We start from the raw sequence: 21,025 nt of genomic DNA, 5'->3' as shown, positions 1-21,025 counted from the left end.
ATGACGTAGTCCACGCGGAACGCGGAACTCGGATTTTCCCATCAGCCGACGTCGGTGGATCCTCTCCTCTCCCGGCACAGCAGGCCAAAAGGAGTCCAACGCCGACACATCCTGCAGCAGCAGTCCAGAGAATGATCTGAAAAAATACAAATACAGGCCTTAATCATTCTCGTAAGTAACATTTATCAGCTGGGACAGCTTCCCAGCCATCTTTCCCTGGCTTCATCACCAAAACGGTATTGTCATGACCGGTCGCAATAATATCAGCCTGTTCAGGAGGATTCCTAGGCGATTGCACCTATATTTTAGCTCCAGGAAGATCAGATGATCCGAAGCCTTTTTGTCCTCGCACAGTTAGTAACGTTGGGGCAGAGCCTTTCTTGATCTCACCACTGAAGACAGGCATAATCAATAACTGAGCAACACGGTCAGACTTTTTGATCAATAAATCAGTCTCACTGCTATTAAGCAGGAGAACCTTGATCTCTCCCTGATAGTCACTGTCAATTACTCCTCCGAGCACTTGAATACCTTTCAGGGCGAGGCCTGATCTGGGGGCAATTAATCCAAAACTACCGGCAGGTATACAGATGCCAATGCCAGTTTCAACAATGATTCGGTCTTTTCCTAGTAAGTTTGCATCATTTAAAGCATGCAGGTCTAGGCCCGCGGAACCTGGGGTTGCTCTACATGGAGCCAAAGCACCAGGGGTAATTTCCCAATACATGACAGTGTTGGACAGAGAATTAGGCTTTACATCCACATTTGGAGGAAACAAACGCATCAAATGGGATTCAGCATGTAACAAAGGGCGATTATTTAAAATCAATAATGCTTGAAACAAAACATCTTTCCAATTCTTGTATCGATCATCAGTCAATTTACGTAATTGTTCTTTTAGCAAACCATTCATTCTCTCAATCAATCCCGAAGCCTGTGGATAATATGGAATGTGAAACACCCATTCAATGTGGTTTTCCGCACAGAATTCCTGCACCAATCTTCCACGGAAGTGAGATGCGTTATCAGATTGAATTTGGAATGGAACACCATAATATAAAATGAGTAGTTCCAATGTTTTAATGGTATTGATTTGGGTAGCATTTTTACAAGGGAAAGCGACCAAAAGGCCACTATAAGTATCAACAGCGGTACAAATATACTGACAATTTCTGCTCATAGGGAGCGGACCAATATAATCAATTTGCCAAATTTGAGCGGGCAATTTTCCTCGATGTAAATGGCCTTGAACAATGTGAGGCACTTCTCTCTTTCTAGAATGCTGGCAAATGGGACAATGCAGAATGACATCTTTAATCAAATTTAGAGGAATGTGAATTCCTCGGTCAGTGGCCCACCTGCTAGTGGCTCTCTCTCCAAAATGTCCCGCTTTCTGGTGGGCCCATTTCGCCAATCCCGCCAAATCAGAATCTTGCATGTCCACCACTGCCTCAGAAATTTTAGACTTTTCATCTGCAATATTATGAAAAAATTTGTCAAGAGAATCTATTGGGGTGTGTGCATCTACGTGAAAGATTGTCACAGTGCTCTGTGGGAGCAATTCCCAAATTTCTTGCCATAGTTCTTTTCCCCACAGTTCTTTTGAATGCAATTCCCAATTATGAGAATGCCATGTTGGTAACCATACCGCCAGTCCATTAGCAGTGGACCAGGAATCAGTGAAAATGTGACATGTGCCAGGTAGTTCTTGTTTCAACACTTGGTAAACCGCATACAATTCAGCATATTGACTACTCTTTCCATCACCAATGGTACTCAATATTTTCTGTGTAATCGGATTGTAAGACACTGCTTTCCAATGTCGTTTCTCACCAATGAATCTCGCTGAACCATCCGTAAACCACACATGTTTTCTGTCCTCCACAGACAGATCATCAAATGATTTACCCCACTTGACGGGAGATTCCTGTACTACAGGTACCGAACAATCATTTCCAGTTTCATTCGATGGCGCCTGCGCCACTCGCTCATGCAACACAGCCACACCTTTCGGACCCACACGCGCTCTGTCCTGAATATACCACTTCCATTTAATCACGCTCGCCTCCTGAGCATGTCCAATTCGATGGGATTTCGGCGAACTCAAAACCCACTGCATAATAGGAATTTCGGGTCTCAAAATCACAGCATGACCTAAAGTCAATTGCTCGGTATCCACCAGAGCCCAATAACATGCAAGCAACTGTTTTTCAAAAGGTGTATAACGCTCACCAGCTTCAGGTAACTTTTTAGTCCAAAAACCTAATGGCACTTTTTGTCCGCCATGCTTTTGCCATAAACTCCAATTGGCATACGGACCTTCCACAGACACATTCAGATCCACATCACCCTCGCCCACAGGCCACAAATCCAAGGCATATTGAATGGCTTCTTTCGCCAAATTAAATGCATTCTGTTGTAGGTCACCCCATTCGAACGCATTCTTTTTGCGAGTGACTCGATATAAGGGAGCCAAAATCTGACTCAAATGGGGAATGTGCTGACGCCAAAAACCAAACAAACCAATGAAACTCTGAGCCTCTTTTCTATTCCTTGGAACAGCAAAATCTAAAATTTTCCGCTTCACCTGTGGGATCACTTCTCTGTGACCTTCATGCCAATTAATGCCTAAAAATTTAACATTTTGGGATGGACCTTGTAATTTATCAGGATTGATTTCCCAACCTTTTGCTCGTAAGCAATCAAGGATCTGATCTAAATGGGACTGGACCTGATCTTGCGTCTCACCTTGGATCAAAATGTCATCAATATAATGACACACCTGTATTTGTGGATGTACGGGCACCTCAGACAAATGTTCCGCCACCAGCCGGTGACAGATCGTAGGACTGTGCACATAGCCTTGAGGAAGACTCCTAAACGTCATTTGACGTCCATTCCAGGTAAGACTGAATTGTTCCTGACACTCGGGAGCAATTGGAATCGAAAAGAAAGCATTAGCAATATCAATAGACGCATACCATGTACCTGGATGTTTCTGAATTCTCTGAATCAGAGTAACAATGTCTGGTACAGCAACGGTCAAACGAGGTGTATGTTTGTTCAATTCTCGATAATCGACCGTCATGCGCCAAGAGTTATCACTCTTTCGCACGGGCCAAACGGGATTATTCCAAGCAGAAGTAACCGGAGTTATAACTCCTGCATCAACCAAATCCTGAATTGTGGCACTGATCTCTTCATGGCCACCTGGGATACGATATTGCTTTTGAGAAACTACCTTCATGGCTTGAGGAATTGTAATGGGGGCATTCGTAAACGGCCAACCCGTACGGGCCTGGACGAAATGTAATGCTTGGTTCCAAATTGATAACAACCATCATCCAAATGTAAGGTCATCCCTTTCAAAATATCAATTCCAATTATATACTCCAAGAGTGGTACGACTAACACAGAATATTCTCTACGAGGAATCCTACCAATTCTCATCTCAAGCGTAGTTTGCACTGCGGGGGTCTCTTTTCTACCTAAACCAGTAATTGTGAAGAATTGTCCTTTAAATTTCTTTGATTTGCCATGAATTAAAGTGGCCTCCGCTCCTGTATCCACTAATGCTCGGGCCCTTTGGATATTACGATGTTTCCAAAAAATCTCAATATCTACATAGGATCTATTATCTCTGTGAGCCCACCTTCGGACTGGAGCTTGACCTATTTCCTAGTCATTTTTAGTGCGTTCCGCTAACCAGGACAAATCAGGATAAATACTCTCATGTTTCTTGGGTATCAAAATCTCCTGTTCATATCCCTCTCCATTGCGAAATGGATTTTTGTCATTTACCTCGTACTGTGAATTACGATCAGCAAGCCTGTGACGATCCTCCCTTCTTCTCAACTCAGGGGAATAATCTCTCTCCTCTCTATACCGGTTGGATACACGATCATTTCTCCCCCTTTCTTTTTCCCCCTCTCTCTCCCTCTCTCTGTCATGACGAGGGGACACATCACGCTCATACCGCCGATCACCACGGCGATCAGAATCCACACGGCGCCTCTCATCACCACTGTCATCAGAACCACGACCACAATCATTCTTACGGACACGACGGGCACCCTCCTTCCGATCCAAACCACGCTTACGGAATATGTCCCACAAGCGATTATTAGGCTCACCGTCAATATCCTCCCTTTTCACACCGTCAGCCAAAACATATCACGTCTAGAGAACTTGTAATCCCCGGCAGCACGACCCTCAGGGCGAGATGGTCTCTCAGGTTTAAACCATTCACCCAACTCACCAAGCTGACGAACAGATTCAAGCACCGCAGACAAAGGATTGCCAGTCTGATTAATCAATAAAGTCATCATCACCTGCTTGTAAGCAACAGGGGAAGAACGGATAATGCGATTGCGTACAGAAGATGTTAAAAGACCGTCCAACAACCTGTCAGAAGTACTGAGAAAAATCGCGGTTTTCATCACCTCCTCCTTCAGACGTTGCGATGCATCACGCAAAGTGTACCACGGCTTGTCATTGACAGGCCAATCAGATTCAGTAGGGTACTTCTGGCTACAGCCATCAGACGCAAGCTGGAGCAAAGTAATTTGACCAGCACCATTATAGTTCCGAAAATGATCTTGAATGGTAGAATCAGAACTCAAAGAACAAAACCGTAAACAATCAACAGCATCGAGCATGATACCGGCAGCGCCCAGTTCATAAAGGCGCACCATCCACGTAAGCAAAGCTTCACCGGGCCATTGACGAAATCGTTGTAAAATATCACTAACCTCCTGTTGAGTAAAATCCTCAATACTATCCAGGGCAACACCACCCGGATTACCAGGGGCTTGCTGTAACTTGCGACGAAACACAGGATGAGCAGAAACCTCCGGCAGAGCTCCCGAAGAAGCCCCGTCCTTAGATTTAGAAGAACAGTCAGGATGAGACACGTCATCGGAACGGGAAAAACGACCACGGTCGCTAGACACAACATCATTGCCACAAGAAGCAGATTTACAGTCACGACCGGAGCGAGAAGACTCGCGCTTGTCACCCTCCTCAGCCGAGGAGTCAGAAGTATGAGAATCCCAGATATTACCATCCCACTCATCAGGGTTCCAATCCATTCCAGCTTTCGCCATGACCATACGCACTTTCTGTGTGGACACACGACCACGACGGTGTTTGTACTTATACCTCGCAATGCGAACTGCAGCCCTTTCGGCAATAGTTTGATAAGTCTCAAGTTTGTCGGCAAGCAATTTATTCTGACACCGCATCAAAGTATGCGCATTCTGCAATTCAACAACCTGTCCCTCCATATCCTTGCACTGCTTTCGCAACTGAACAAACCTCTCATGAAGAATCCGGTATGCATGTAGCACAATCCAACCTCTGCGACCCAAAATAGGAAGCTCATCACCCTTCACTACCGGAGCTTTTTGCAAGCAAGAAACCACTTCTCGCTCAAACCAGTAGAATCGGCCCACTCACGGGCCAAAGCCTCGTAAGGCGTAGACTCCCAGCCGGGAATCTGGAGAGGCAACTTGAAAACGGATGTCGACTTTTTCGTAAACATGTTGATACAAAAAAAAAAAAAATGATATACACAATTATACACAAAAATGTATACGTACGAGCCGAGCGCAAACCAGCAAGATGAAAACAATACAGCGCACACAGGCTTCGTAAACAGTTCGTGACGCCAGATGTAACGACCGGATTTTCCGCTCAGATGGAATCAGCCCCTAGGGGCCCCTCTAACCCAGCCGGAACGTAATCACCTCCCACCTCAGGACGTATTTACAATGGGTATAGACATATATGTATGTACATCTCGTACCTAAGGATGAGGAAGACAGCAATAAACATGCATAGGTTTTCTACAATATCCTATTTATACCACCTAGTCTTGCGCCCACTTCGGCCCAGACTGAATATATATCCTTACACACTGATCACTATCAGTGCTCACTCGACACACAATCTGGCGTGTCTACACGCATAGGTCTGCAGACCCAGCGCTCTCATTCTCCAAACGGTTCACAATCAGGCGAACCTCCACACTGTATCCCCCCAGTGCTCTCACTTATACACACGGTTCACAATCCAGCGAACCTCCACACTGTATCCCCCCAGTGTTCTCACTAACGCCATTCACTAACGACGACCACTTTCCTATGAGTACTTAAGAAGGAGATCTCTCACTTGTCTACTCGGGATAAAACTACAATAATCGAAATCAATACGACTTGTCAAATTGATGTATATATATATGTACCTTCTGCTCTTGACATCAAACATACCCTCATTCCCTCATTGTTCATTCATTCCTTACCTGATCGGGAATCACAACCGTTCATGCAAACAATGCCTGACTAGAAAGTGCGGTTACCTCGATTGAACAAGAACACAAGGCACATGTTAGTTCACTAAGAACTCGGGGTATTTATTAGCAATTAACACAGACACAATACTATGCGATATGTATACATTCTGCAAAGAAAAAGTCAAAAGGGGTTAGGATGAGCGCTCAATATGGAAAAGGGCGGAGGTCTCCTGGTTAATATGAAGTCGGGGCTCGGTAGTCATCTAGGTTCCCTTCTCGTCTCTGTGTCTTGGCTCGTCTCGGGGTCACACCTCAGCCGTCACAAGTACACGTCTGCACCGCTAGGCTCAACCTCCTCTGCTTCCCTCCAAGGCACTGGAACCTCGCTCGCTATTAGCTACCGTCTCTCTCTCTCTCTGGTACTATGCGCTATGCGCTATTTCTCCTCCAGTCTTTCTCAGAGAGTCTCGGTCTCAGAATGTTTCTCGGACTTCAAAATGGCGACTGTCCGCCGTGAAGATAATTAATAGCATAGATGCTAACGGCTAGCTGCCGCCTACGAACTAACTAACTCATTGCCTAACACTTCCGCTAATATCAAAGCCTGTCCCTTCATGGAAAGTTACGGCCAGTAACCTGCCGTCCACCAAATTCTTGTACCTCCCCGTACCAAGGACACGTTCCCAGCCGGCCGGCCTGGAGTTGTGTCTTCGGAGTGGAGAAAAATACATTCCTTCGATAAGGGCCAGCCTGAGCCGGTTCTCTCCAAGCGAACAACACCTTGAAACTAAAACTTTACACTTGACCTAGAAAGCCTCTCCAGCTACCGGGCAGAAGGCAAGATGGAGTCTGTCCTGTTTAAGGCCTACCAGGCCCAAAATACACATAACTCCATGGAAAATATCCTAACACGTTAGCAAATAGGCAAATCATGATTAATACTTATGTATCTATCCCCTAACTCAAATTCATAAGCCCTACTCTAAAGAAAGGGACACGGAGTCACTCTCCATCATTCTCCCTCTTAAAGGAGCCAGAAAAGGTCAGCCATTACAGGACCCCTGGTACATCTCCTGCCCTACCTGGAGTCACTGTCAAAGCCGGTGCCCGTACTATTGCGGTTCACATCGCCAGGGGCCTTTCCGTATCTGACAGTCAAAGCACCCTCTCATTTTGGGCCTGAAAGACATTGGACAACTGATTAGTGAAACCCCTCCACCACACCAAGACACTTTTTCCCTCACTTGACGTTCTTCCAAGCTATGTTCATCATAATCAAATTCCTTGACCCCCTGCGGCGCTTGTGCACACGTCAGGCTTGCAAACCACCTTCAAAGCTGTAATTTTATTGCAACATGTGACGTCCAGGGGGTCTGAAGTGTCCCATTCCACTGCTCTGCAGGTACCACTCTCCAGCCATCCGCATTATGCCTTTCAGAGGCCATCCTAGACCTACAAGCTGTTAGGCGGACAAAGTCATACCAAACCTTCTTGTGTCAGCCGTGTAGGGTTCCCCCACTGATCTCAGGCAAACTGTGCTGGGCCCAGCTCTCTCTTCTACTCAGCGCTTAGGAGCCACTCTCAGCTTTACCTAGTCTGGATATCTGTGTTCCTCCTTTACCTGTACAATTGATGACATGACTAGTGTGCTGCTGCCCCACTCTTTCCATAGATGTTCCTCTGCACCCGAAAGGCCCTTGACCAACCCAATAAACCGGACCAATGTCACAAACTATCTGCGATCTCCCCCTCCCAAACAAGGCCCCCCTACAGCTACTAACAGCTTCCAGGCGAAAGTCCCCCTCCAGCTACCCCTCCCCCACATCCTCCTCCCCGCTCCAGTCTTGTAAGACCACCACTGACTCCTGATTAGACCACTGCAGGGACCCACCTCTTCCCAGGTAGTCGTCTAGCTGAGGTATTCTAGACCTCCCCCTCTCCTTACCTCCTCCTTCCTGTAATTGAAACTATCCAAAGCCTCTCAGTCTGATGCATCCCATTCAAATTCAGGGCTATTGGATACCTCCTCATTGTCCTGGATGCATCTTTCAGACAGTGTATGATCCCCTGCAGGCTGAGAGAAACTCACTGCCTGCTGCCTTATACCAGGTGCTGCCATGACCTCCAATGCCCCTATTGGGCCCCTCTCCCTTCCCCCCTTCTCCCTGCTCTATTTTGCTTTGGGCACTACGAGTGGCTAAGCCAATGCCGCTCACCATGCCCGCCCCTCCTTCCTCCAATTTTGATTGCACGTGTGGCTCTGATGACACCACCCTCTTCTGCATGTTTTTTCTCCTGGTGTCCTGTATACACGCCGCATGTGCGAATGGTCCAAATTCACCTACTCCAAACTCCAGCCTCCCGCTTTGCTGCACTGGCCTATGCCAAAATGGCATAAATGAGGCTCATGGTGTGTTTATGACAGTTTGAATTTATGCATGTGTATGTATGCCTTTTGTATTTCCATCGTGCCAATTTAGACAAAAGGCAGTGGGCCGCTGTACACCAAGGGGCTTATTTGTGAGAACCTTCAGCAATTAATCACCAAATAAAGTGGTAAATGTGTGATGTAGGGCTCTCATAAAGATTTATGAAGCCAAGTAAAACAACCCTGTGTGGTTTTGAGTGGCCTCATAAATTACGAGTAAGGCGATGCAGCGCAAACCGCTGCTCCGCCTTACTCTGCACCCAGGAGGCATTCCATGGGCATTGCATGGGTTTCCCATGCAAAAGCTATGGTGTTTCGTGCTGCCCCAGAATTACACAGTGATGTAAACCTGGGGAGCACCAAATCTGCACACCTCTCAAGGTGAGGCCTAATGAGGAGAAATATGATCATTTTTCCTAACTTTCCTCTTTTATGAGTGCTTCACTCTTCAGCACACATAGGAAGAGGAAATTGCCTTGTGAAATAGTTTTTTAAGTTGGAAGGTGACTCATCCTGCACAAAAACAATCCTGCATGCAACAGAGGCACCCCATGGTGCAAGGGGGGCCATGCTGGAGCTAGGCTGGCAAAACAGCACCAGCACAAGCAGAAAGGACAGGAGTGCACCATATTGCTTAAATACAGGGGGCCTCATTTATGAAAAATGACGCATCGCTACGTGAAAACAGCGATGCGTCACTTTTCATTGTGCCCTCCTTGTGACACCAATGATGTGTCATATTTACAGTATGACGCATCATTGCACAAGGGGTTACAGATATATCAATATTTCTGACGTATCTGTATAGCGCAAAGTGACGCATTACTGGAGTGTGTCACAAAAGTGACGCAACTCCAGCAATATATCCTTTCACATGGTGCAAGCCCCATGTGAAAGGGCCTGCGTCAGTCTTACGCCTGCTGTGAGGCAGGCGTAAGAAATTGACGCATTTGCGTCCTAGAAGTGGCGCAGTGAAATCTTATAGATTTCACTGCGTCATTTCTACGAGGCTTTCTTGCATCAGAACGCCCCCCCTGCGTACATTATACCTGGCGCAGGTATAATGTAGCGCAGGGGTTTACAAAGTGACGCATCTACCTAGATGCGTCACTTTGTAAATATGGTGCAACAAAGCATATTTTTTACGCTGCTGGTGTGTCACAAAAAGTGACGCACCGGCGGTGTAAGAGTGATGCACAGCCTCATAAATGAGGCCCAGTGAATTCTGCCCTTTCCCTCTGGTGTGGGCAGCGCAGCGAGGTGCCCTGTTGCGCTTCCCTACATAAAAGTGTCATAAATGAGGCCCAAGCATACTGTCAGAAAGGTTTGGTATTTCATATTGCAGTCATCCAAAGCACTCTTATGCCACAAAAGACGTGATTCAGACGATAGCATTAAAGGCAATATTTGTTATATAAGTGATGCTGTCACAGTAATCAAATGAGAGAGATGGGCCGCCTCATCATTTGTAATCTAAACAAAACTGTCCCCTTCTCATCAGAGGCTGCACGCGATATTGTTAGTAATGCAATGCATGATTTTGTACATTTCCGCAAATGACATATAGAATAGGAACGTCTTGGCAGTGAGTGGGAGGATAGGTTGCACGGGCTCATTATCGTTGGCATTTCACTGCACCTGAGATATTAGTGTTGTTTCTCTGCAACCTTTTCAGTGTAAAAGCAGGATTCTACCGCCTAGTAATTTTATTGTATAGATTGCAACTTGAAATATAAGCAGGGACCAAGAGAGACAGAGAGAATCAAACAGAGGGAGAGGGTGCACATAAAAGTTAGGAATACTAAAAGAACACACAGGCCATCATTGAGCGGTATGTGGTAAAAAGCGATGTAGTATTTTGAACAGATTTCTGTAGTTTTTTGCTTTTCCGTGGACATGTAACGAGGACAAGAGAGGGCGAAACGTAGCAAAATTAAGTGTATATCTTCATATAACTTTTAAAAAATCCTATTCATGTTTAATGTTGATTAAATCGTTTTAAAATTAAAACAAAATATGTAATTTTCCATTTATTGCTAGTATTTTTTTTTATAAATAAATCATATATTACATGTTTGGTGTTTTTATTTCACAAAATGCAGTGTTTTAAAATCACATACTTCACTGGGATGATGTCATGCCTGTCATATGTATTTTCCATTTTTCTTGGAAATGCCATTATTCCCATTGAATAATGATTTAGTCCAACGGGAGGCCTGGTCTCAGTATGACTTTCTTTGAAATTGCTAATTAGCTTCTAAGCATGATAGTGCCTTTAGATAAGGACAGCTCCTAACCATTTCATTTTGCTGAACTTTACTAGTGCCATTGTTTAATCAACATTCTATTCATGACAGAAAAACAAAATCCTAACATTCTAATTCCAATCAGTGCCTATTATTAGCTGTTCCTTCCAGAGGATGGATTCATCAGTCTCTCCCTTGTACAAACAGAAAGTGTTTTTTATCAGCTCGGAGCACATTTTTAAGAGTTCTAATAAATCGTATTTGTAAGTTTTACAGAACAAAAAATAATGCAAAAGATAAGAACCATAAGGCATGGATGTTTTACATGTAAATTACACAATTGTTAAAGTAAAAGAAAGAAAAAACTATTAATAAAGTGGCCATAATACAAAACGTGCACGTCTTGGTGCTATTGTAACAGTAAAACAGTGTACTCATAAGTTCATTAAATAACATTAGTGAAATACATTGGGATGAGCATAAATATGATAGCACTCAGGGGCGCAAATAGAGTAACATTTCGGGGGGTGAGGAGGAGGCTAATTCTTCCAGCAATTGGCAGACTTAAGTTGCAGGGGCTCAAAGAAGAGGTGAAAGAACAACAAAGCCTCGTTAACAAGTAAATGGTCTTTAGAAGACCTGTTTGGTAGTGCTCGGGTGCGTCTGTGTGTGTGTGTCTGGAAAACTGTCTCAGCCCAGGCTGCCACACAATGTGGGGAGGCCGAAGCCATGTGAGCCCAATGGGCGTTGCGCGCCTGGCTGTAAGGACGGCCGAGGGCTGACAGTTCACAGTGTGTACTGATGTGAAACAGGTCACGTGCCTTCTTAGAAACAATATCTTAGGCAGAGGCGCAACTAAAGCCAGGGGGGCTAAGAACATTTTTCGGGGGGGGGGGGGGGGGTAATTCTTCCAGCAATAGGCAGAGTGGAGATTCAGTTGCTCTAAGAAGGGGTGAAAAAACAGCAAAGCCTCATTAACAAGCAAATGGTCTTTTAAAGACCTGTGAAGTACTCATGTGCGGCTTTGTTTGTGCCCGGGAAGCTGTCTCAGCCTGGGCTGCCACACACGACAGGGGGGCTGAAGCCCTTTGAGCCCAATGGGCGAATCACGCCTAATAGCACTAGGTCAGTAAAGATGTTTGTACATAAATTCAAAGTTGTTTAGTTTCAGCAAAAGAAGAGTCTAGAGTATTCCACATGGGTCTGCTCTGAGGTTTGCAAGGAAACAGTTGTAGGGAAATATTACCTGCCCCTCTAATATAGGCTAACAATTCCTTCAATCCAGCGAATGAAACTTTAAATGTATTGTTCTAATGACTAAGGTTAGATTTGCACCCCAATGTCAGCATTAGGACCACGAGCTAGCTAATGTTTTTATTTTTTTATAGTAGGATTACAGAATTCTGTAAAGAAGTAAACAGAATTCCTGAAGATGAATGTCGAATAAGGTTGTAATGAAGTTAAATAAGTTTGGAAAAACTGTAAGGCAGTAAAAAAGTGAGGCCCAGATCTACAAAAAATGCAAAGCAATGCAACACAGCAAGACAACTTATTGCTCTGCACTGTGTCACAGGGAGAGAGCAGGAATAAAATCTAACGCATTCTCTGCCTGTGCTGGCTCAAGGTGTGCTGCCTAGCTTCAATGCAGGCACCCTTGCACCAAGGTGCATGGATGCCTGCATTACAGTTCAAGAAGTCTTTATTCGATTAGTTCATCATAAAAGACATAAAATACAATATACACATAAAACATTTATTATATTACAAGCATGATTATTTTTAGGCTGCCTAGCTTTAACGCAGATACCCTGCATTACAGGCAGGATTGTTTTGTGCTGCCTAGCTTGAACACAGACACCCAGCATCACAGGCAGGATTTTATTTGTGCAGAAAGAGACGCCTTCCTGTGCAAAAACAATCATTTGAGGCATTTGCCTCTTTTTATGTGTGCTGCAGAATGAGGAGAAATTAAGGTATTTCTCCTTGTTACTCCTACGATGAGAAGGCGTACCATTTTGGCTCAATACCAGATTTACTACGTTTAGTAATTCTCGGATTGAGTCAAATTCTATGAGTGGATTCAGGGGAACACCCATGGTCCACCCATGGAACATTTTCACAATGCAAAGTAACGCAAGTCAGCGATTTGCGTTACTCTGGATTTGCTAAGTCACGCAGAGGTGACTTTGCATCGCTTAGTAAATCTCACTAAAGTCCTCGCGCTGCAACCCAGGAATATTAAATCTAGCCCTAATTTTGTTAAATCACCTATCCTGGAATTGCAGGTCGAGCATGTCAATTCTACATTCTTAACTGCATAATTATTTTCTTCTTACCAAAGACAACCAAATTGAATAATCCAGTTTTCCCATATTGTTTTCATTAAATATTTCCCTGTTTGAATAAAAACACCTTTGTCATGCTAACAGCTAGAACGTAAGCATGTAATATAAAGATACATAAGAGATAAGATGTAAAATAGCCCTACATTGCCATCTCAGAGTTCTGCTAGCCATCAGCCTAATGGCACACTAAATGGTTACCCAGTATATTTAAAAACATTTTTATGTAATGTTCTTTTATGTGCAATAACTGGAAACAAATGTATTCAAACACAAGAGCTTAAGAGCTTTATATTATATATCCTCAAGGAGTGTGTATCTTGAAAGCATTGAACAACTACACAGTTTGTTGAAAAAATGGCATGACAAACATATGCTTGATTTGGATGAATATCTATTTTTGAAAACCATCAACCAATTCTACCGACCTTTTACTACCTGCCAAAGGTCCATAAGAGAATGGACAAACCACCGGGGCGGCCCATAGTTTCCTCTATGGGTGGCCTGACGGAAAACCTTTCAAGATTCTTAGATCATTTCTTGTTTGAGTCAGTTCTTAATCTGAAATCATATATCAAGGACACAACGGACTTCATCGAAAATATAGAGAAATTGAACTGGCAATCCACGTACTGTATGATCAAACTTGATATAACAAGTCTGTACATGTGTATAGAACACACACAGGGTCTTCGAGCGGTTGAATGCTTCCTGCAGAAACAACCATTAAAATTGGCAAAGCACAATGCGATGTAATTAGAACTCATCGAATTTTGTCTTCGCAATAACAACTTTATTTTTCAGGAAATTGTCTTTAGGCAGGTCTCTGGCACGGCAATGGGCTGCTGCTTCGCCCCCAGCTACGCAAATTTATTCGTGGGGTGGTGGGAGGAGCAGGTAGCCAGGGCCCTGAGGTTCCGTGACAATTGTAAGTGGTGTTTTTTAACTCGCACGAATATGGTCGAGTCTAGTATCTATGAACCGCAAATGACGAGTTTTGTAAGTGTGCGCAGTTTCGCTGTGCTAACTTAAACCGTTCGTTTGTTATGTGGGTTTGTCATCTGTACCCACGGGTTCCATCTTAGATACGGCATCCATTTTGTCTCTTGCCCTCAAGTAGCCAGCGAACGGACGCTGTCCGCTTCGCGACCCTGGGACTCCCAAGATATTTGCGGAAGACACATGTCCTTTGAAAGTGTCTTTATGACGAGGGGGATGCTACTGTAAGGCAGATGGCGCCGCTCGAGGCTCATCTTGCCGCACGGGCTTATTGTCTCAGTCGTGCATCTCATTAGGCACGTCCCTTTGATGCCTGTATCTCGTGCTTCTCGACACTCCCCTTTTACACCCTTTCCGATCTCCCTACTGTCTCCGTCTTCCTCTGCACCTGTCTTCGTTCCTATTTCGATCTACTTTACTGCTGATTGGAATTTGCTAATGGTGGGAAGATGGGTTTTTACAGTTGGGAACCGCCAAATGTTTCCGCACTTATGTTCCGGATCTTGTGTGTTTCAAAGTGATCTAAGCGACCCCTCTGAGAGCGACTTGTGGGAACCAGGTTGTAAACTATTGTGTATCATGTTATCCTATGGGTAAAAACTGTATAAAAGGAGCGATCCACAAATACAATTTGAAGCAGTCTCCCCGAACTACACTCGATGTACTTCCTGTGACTTCTGTGTTCCCTGCAGTAAATAAACCTTGACTCTTTGACGCCGAAGGAAGTGTCCCGTGTCTCTGTGACTTGTACGCCGGAGCAGGTTACCCACGAAGGTTTCAGGTGTTGTGCCCTGGCACCGCTGGGTCCAAAGAACCCAGTCCTTCAGTTGGCGCCCAACGTGGGGCTGCATCAGTGGTACCGGTCCAAGCCCGACGATCGTGAGGAACTTCGTGTGAAATCTCCGAGGGAAGGTGCACCCCGCTTCATCGATCCTGTTGTCGAAATAAGTGGCCCGAAGACTTTTCCCGCGAAGATTCCCGCCTCCTAACGGCTGCGACGGACTGCTGCCCTGACTGTAGACCTGTTTTGGCGCCTGGCGTAGACCTTGGTATAGCGAGACGATTGACGGGCCTTCCTGAGGACGCCATTTGATCTTTGAGTTAAGTATTTGTGGGTCGCTCCCAGAGTTCTTGGTTGTAGACACTTTAGCGAGTGTTTTTGTTGTAGACACTTTAGCGGGTGTCTTTGTTGTACACGCTGTGTGAGTGTTTTTGTCGGTGACACTTTGCTAGCGTACTTTGTTGTTGTTGTATTTGTTTGACGACTGCAGCCGCCAAAGACCGAGGGTTTAGTTCTTTGCTGGGACTTGGTAAATCCCGAAATCCCGTAACCCTTGAAGTTTGTGAAACTCGGCTAGTGTGCAAGATGCCTGGTCGCAGTACTTTGTTCAGTTGCTTTAGACCTTGTGGTGCGGATTCCCTGCTGGAGGACTCGTGTCCGATACCTCCGGTTGGAACTCCTACATATGACTTATATAGCAAACATGGGCTAGGCCCGATTGCTTTTAACGATTATTGGATCAAATATACAAAGAAAGACGGCGATCTTCGTTGGCCACCTCACGGTAGCTTCGAAGCGTCGATCTTAGATAATTTGGAAATAAAGTTGTTCGAACGTAAATCAAGGCCGGCCATGTTTGATGCCTTTCGGTTCTGGCGCAAAGAAGCCCGACAGAAAGAGATCAGACAAAATAAACGTAGTCAGCGAGATACTGTTGCTACTATAGTGAAGAAAGCTGAGCAGTTTCAGCGTGATAAGGAGGATAAGGATAGGGAAGTGTTTGAGAGATTACAGCGTATGTCCATAGACAAATGCTATCCTGTTTTGCCTACGGAGTCGGATAAGAAGGAAGAGGCAGTTGAGGATTCTTTAATGTCCTATCTTATGAAGTCGCCACCTCCGTACGTACAGGGTACCGCAGCTCCTGTGGTCCCTGCCGTACCTGTTCTTCCACCTGTTATTCCTCCACCAGTTCCTCAACCTGCACCTGCTCTTCCGACTGTTCCTGCTCCTTTGCCTATTTCTATTCCTACTGCTCCTCCGCTTCCACATACTCCTGTTCCCGCTACTGCTCACGCTACTGCTCCTGTGTTGTTAACCCCTGTTGCTGCTAACGTCTCTACTCCTTCTCTTGTTAGTCCTGTGTCTTACTCTTCTCCCTCTACTCGTAACCGTGATTCTCCCCTTGCGACAAACTTCTTTCAGTCGCTCGGACCTGTTTTTGGGTCTGCAGGTTCTGATGGTCCACAGAGACGTAGCCAGCTTCCTGGTAATAGAGAACGTGTTGCGCTATACAATATGGCGATGGGTTGGATGATAAACCCTGTTAGAAATCCACCTCGTATTGTCCTCGAAACGTTTGATCAATTCAACATACCTACTCAGAGATATGTGTTTGATGAAATGTGCAAGTTCTTACATGATCAGATAGCGGCCAATGCGCCTGACGAGGTGCTGACCGCCCTGTCTGAACTCCGGCTTCAGTTCGCAACTGGACTGATAGTCGACACTAATGTCCGACGTGCTATTGAGCGATTGCTGTCTCTTCGTCCCGCTCCTATTCCTCATGCATTGTTCGTTGAGGACATTGAACAACGAGATGGGTCTGGCCAATATCCTATGCGTGAAGTTCCGCCAGTTTGGGTACCCGCTGATAATACTAATGCTAATGCTCCAATACCAGCACATTTCCAGAGAGTGTGGATACACCTCCCTTGGAAACGATCGGAAGTGCTTCAGGTGAAACAAACTTTGCCTGATCCTCGCAAAAATCCTGCGGGGTATTACAAAGAATTATCGCAGCTCGTAGACGCTACGATAATGAATCTGGCCGATATCGACATGTTGTTTGGCAATGTCGTACCGCAACCGGTATGGGCCAAGATTCGTCACCAAGATCACGCGAATGAATTAGGCGGTGATTGGGCTGCCATTACAGCGGCAGACGCTGGACAAGTGGCTGCTACTAAACCCGATCAGTTGATTGAACTTCTTCCCCAGCGAATCATTACATTAATGAAAACGCTTATGCCAGCTATGAGGGTAAATTGGGATAAGTTGTCAGCCTGTAAGCAAAAGAAAGATGAGAGTGTTTCAGACTTCTTTACGAGGTTCGAGGAAACATTCGTCGATCATAGTGGGCAGGATATGGGTACTGAGGGTGGACAGAGGTTGTTTGTGGATAAATTCGTATCGAACTTATTGCCCGACTTGAGCCATAAATTGAAAAATTCAGAAAGTTCATGGGCCGTTTCTACCTCAGCTCAGATATTGGCTACGGCACAATATTACGAAAATAGAGAAAAAGAGGAAAATGACCGTGCCGATAAAAAGACGAAAGAGCTGAAAACTAAAGTGTTGTTACAACAAGCATATCCGCCGCGTTCTAATCAGAATGCGCCTCAGCAGAATAGATCGCAGTCGCAATCGAATCGATCGCAGCCGCGTAATGATTCATCTTTTCAGAGATCTTCATTAGGGTACAATCAATGTGCTTATTGTAGACAGGAGGGACACATTAAATTCAATTGTCCTGCTTTAAATGACCGTAGTGGTGGTAATTCGTCTAGAGGAGGTCGTGGTGGTGCACAGCACGCATCACGTGGTAGAGGTCGTGGTGCTCAGAATGATCGCTCTGACCATTCATCAAATTCTAATAACTGTTTCGATCAACGTGGATCATCGCAAGGACGATCTGCGCAGTACAATGTAGACGATTATTACGTCGATCAGGGACCTGACGATAGTAATTACTAGGACAGCCAAAGACAAGGAGAGGGAGTGGTATCAGTTCCGGTTGATCAGAGAGGGCCTTACGTCGCAGTTGCTACCTCGGGCGTCGTTGAGCCTTTTCTGTTGGACACTGGTGCAGCGAAAAGTTCTATCATGCATTCGAAACTCCCTGGCGCACCTTTGTCTGGCTTAACAAATGTTTCCGTTGGATTCTCTGGCGCCCCCGTTAGCAATCCAGTTTCGCGCCCTTTGCCCCTTAAAATTGGGCCACGTGAGCTCGAAGCTCCATTGATTTTGTCTACTGGTTGTGGCGAGAATCTTTTGGGTCTGGATTTGCTTAAACGCTTGTATGCGACTTTGTATTGTTCTCCTGCGGGGGTAAAGCTTACGTTAGGAGAGAGGGTAGTCTCTCCCATGTACTTGTCCCTCGATAAGCTTCCACCGGAATTGAGTTCTCTTCCTGCATCTTTGTGGGCGACGGGTCCGAATGACGTGGGCCTACTTGATATCTCCCCTTATGTTGTTCAGTTGAAATCGAATGTGCGATTGCCACGTATTCCCCAATATCGTATCTCCCTTGATGGTGAACGAGCTTTGTTAGCGATCATCTATGATTTGATCGAGAAAGATGTCATTGAAGAAACTCGGGGAAACGTGTGCAATAGTCCTGTACTGCCCATTCTTAAACGTACTGATCCTACCAAACCGCCTGTTTATCGTTTTGTTATCGATTTACGGGAGGTGAATAAAATTGTGGTTCCTCAATTCCCTGTTGTGCCTGACATTACGGCGCTACTGACTCTGATTCCAGCTACAGCTTCATGGTTTTCGGTGATTGATTTGAAAAATGCGTTTTTCAGCATCCCGATTGCCGAAGAGAGCAGGGACCTTTTCGGTTTCTCTCTTGGTGGACGTAGCTTCCGGTTCAAACGCGCTCCTCAGGGCTACTGTGAAAGTCCATCGATTTACAGTCAAGCTTTGAAGGGTCAACTGGATGCGTTTAGGTTGCCGGTTGGTGCGGCTTTAATTCAATACGTCGACGACTTATTGGTGGCTGCTGATACTCAGGACATTTGCAAATTGCTACAGTGTCGTTGCTGCAACATCTCTGTGAGTTAAATGACAAGGTGTCACCTTCTAAACTCCAATATTGTTGTCAAGAAGTAACCTACCTAGGTCACTTATTGTCAAAGGAGGGAAGGAGATTGACCCCAGAGAGAATTGCAGCGATTGCGCGCATGGCTGTGCCACAAACCCAAAGAGATGTGCGTGCCTTTCTAGGTATCACATCGTACTGCAGGCAGTGGATTCCTAATTTTTCATTGCTAGCGAAACCATTGGTGGCTCTTACGTGCAAGGATGTTTCGACTCCTTTACCATGGACGGAAGAATGTCAGAAAAGTTTTTCTGAATTACATGATTCATTGTGTTCGGCTCCTGTGTTAGGTACCCCTGATTACAGTAAACCGTTCACGTTATATGTTCACGAGAGGGAAGGTTGTGCTTTAAGCGTCTTAACGCAACCTTTTGGTGGTAAACAACGTCCATGTGCATATTTTTCCTCGACCTTAGACCCAGTAGCTAGAGCATTGCCGAGTTGTTTGAGAGCAACTGCGGCAGCTGCGGTCTCCATCCGACAATCAGCAGGATTGGTCATGGATAATATGCTTACGGTGATGGTTCCGCATGCAGTCGATACTCTTTTGAACCGTACGAAAACTCAGCACTTGACGAGTGCGAGGTTATCTGGGTACGAATTGACGCTCTTGGCAAGCCACATTCAGATAAAACGTTGTAATGTCCTAAATCCGGCAACTTTGTTACCAATTAGTGCAGAGTCAGATGCAGTAACAGAACATGACTGTTACTTGCGGACAGAGGAGGAAACAAAAGGTCGTGTGGACCTTAAAAACACCCCATTGGAAGACCCGGATGGCATCCTGTATGTGGATGGGTCATGTTTTAAATTGCCGAATGGTGATGTGACTACTGCTTATGCTGTGGTGACATTGAATACTGTTGTTGAGACTGCGAGATTGAATCAGAATTCTGCCCAAGCTGCAGAGCTGATCGCTCTTACTAGAGCATGTGTATTAGCAAAAGGTAAACGTGTGAATGTGTACACCGATAGTCAGTATGCTTTCGGTGTAGCGCATAGTTTCGGACGATTGTGGCGAGAACGTGGTTTCTTGACGTCACATGGCACGAAAATACAGCATGGCCAGCTTGTGAACGATCTTTTGGATGCATTGACTTTGCCTGCTCAAGTTGCAATTGTTAAATGTAGTGCGCATCGTAAAGTGACGGATGATGTTGGTCGTGGTAATGCGTTTGCAGATGAGATTGCTAAGGAGACTGCCCGGAACCTTAGCACTCGAATGTATGTGACGAATTCGGTTAGGTGGCCTACAGAATCAAGTATGTGTGAGAATACTATAGAGAGTGTGAAAGCAATTCAGAATGAGGCCACCGACACTGAAAAGATGAAGTGGAAAGAAAGTACGGGAAGGTTGGATGTGAATGGTTGCTGGATTGATTTGTCAGATCAGAAAAGATGGATGTTGCCTGATGCGTATGTACTGGCCGTTGTGCAAATGGCACATGGGTTAGCACATATTAGCGCGAAAGGTATTTGCAAGTTGTTGGCTGATGTGTGGAAGAATGATGGAATTACTAAGTGTGCTGAACGTTTGGTGAAGAATTGTATGGTGTGTATAATGTACAATCCTGGCAAAGGAACCCCAACTCCCCCTGGCAGTTTTGCTCCTCCTTTGTATCCCTTTGAGGTGATCCAATTGGACTTCATCCATATGGAGCGATGCAATAACCTGAAATACGTTTTGGTTGTGGTTTGCGCATTCTCCCGATGGATCGAGGCCTATCCCCTCAAAGACAATACTGCTTTGTCTACTGCGAAAATCCTACTGAAGGAATACTTTCCTCGGTATGGAATGCCTAGAGTCGTGTGGTCAGATAATGGAAGTG

This window comes from Lissotriton vulgaris, chromosome 1_1, assembly GCF_964263255.1.
Source record: "Lissotriton vulgaris chromosome 1_1, aLisVul1.2, whole genome shotgun sequence".
Lineage (NCBI taxonomy): Eukaryota > Metazoa > Chordata > Amphibia > Caudata > Salamandridae > Lissotriton > Lissotriton vulgaris.
The sequence above is the reverse complement of the archived record's forward strand: the minus strand, read 5'-3'. Positions refer to the sequence as shown.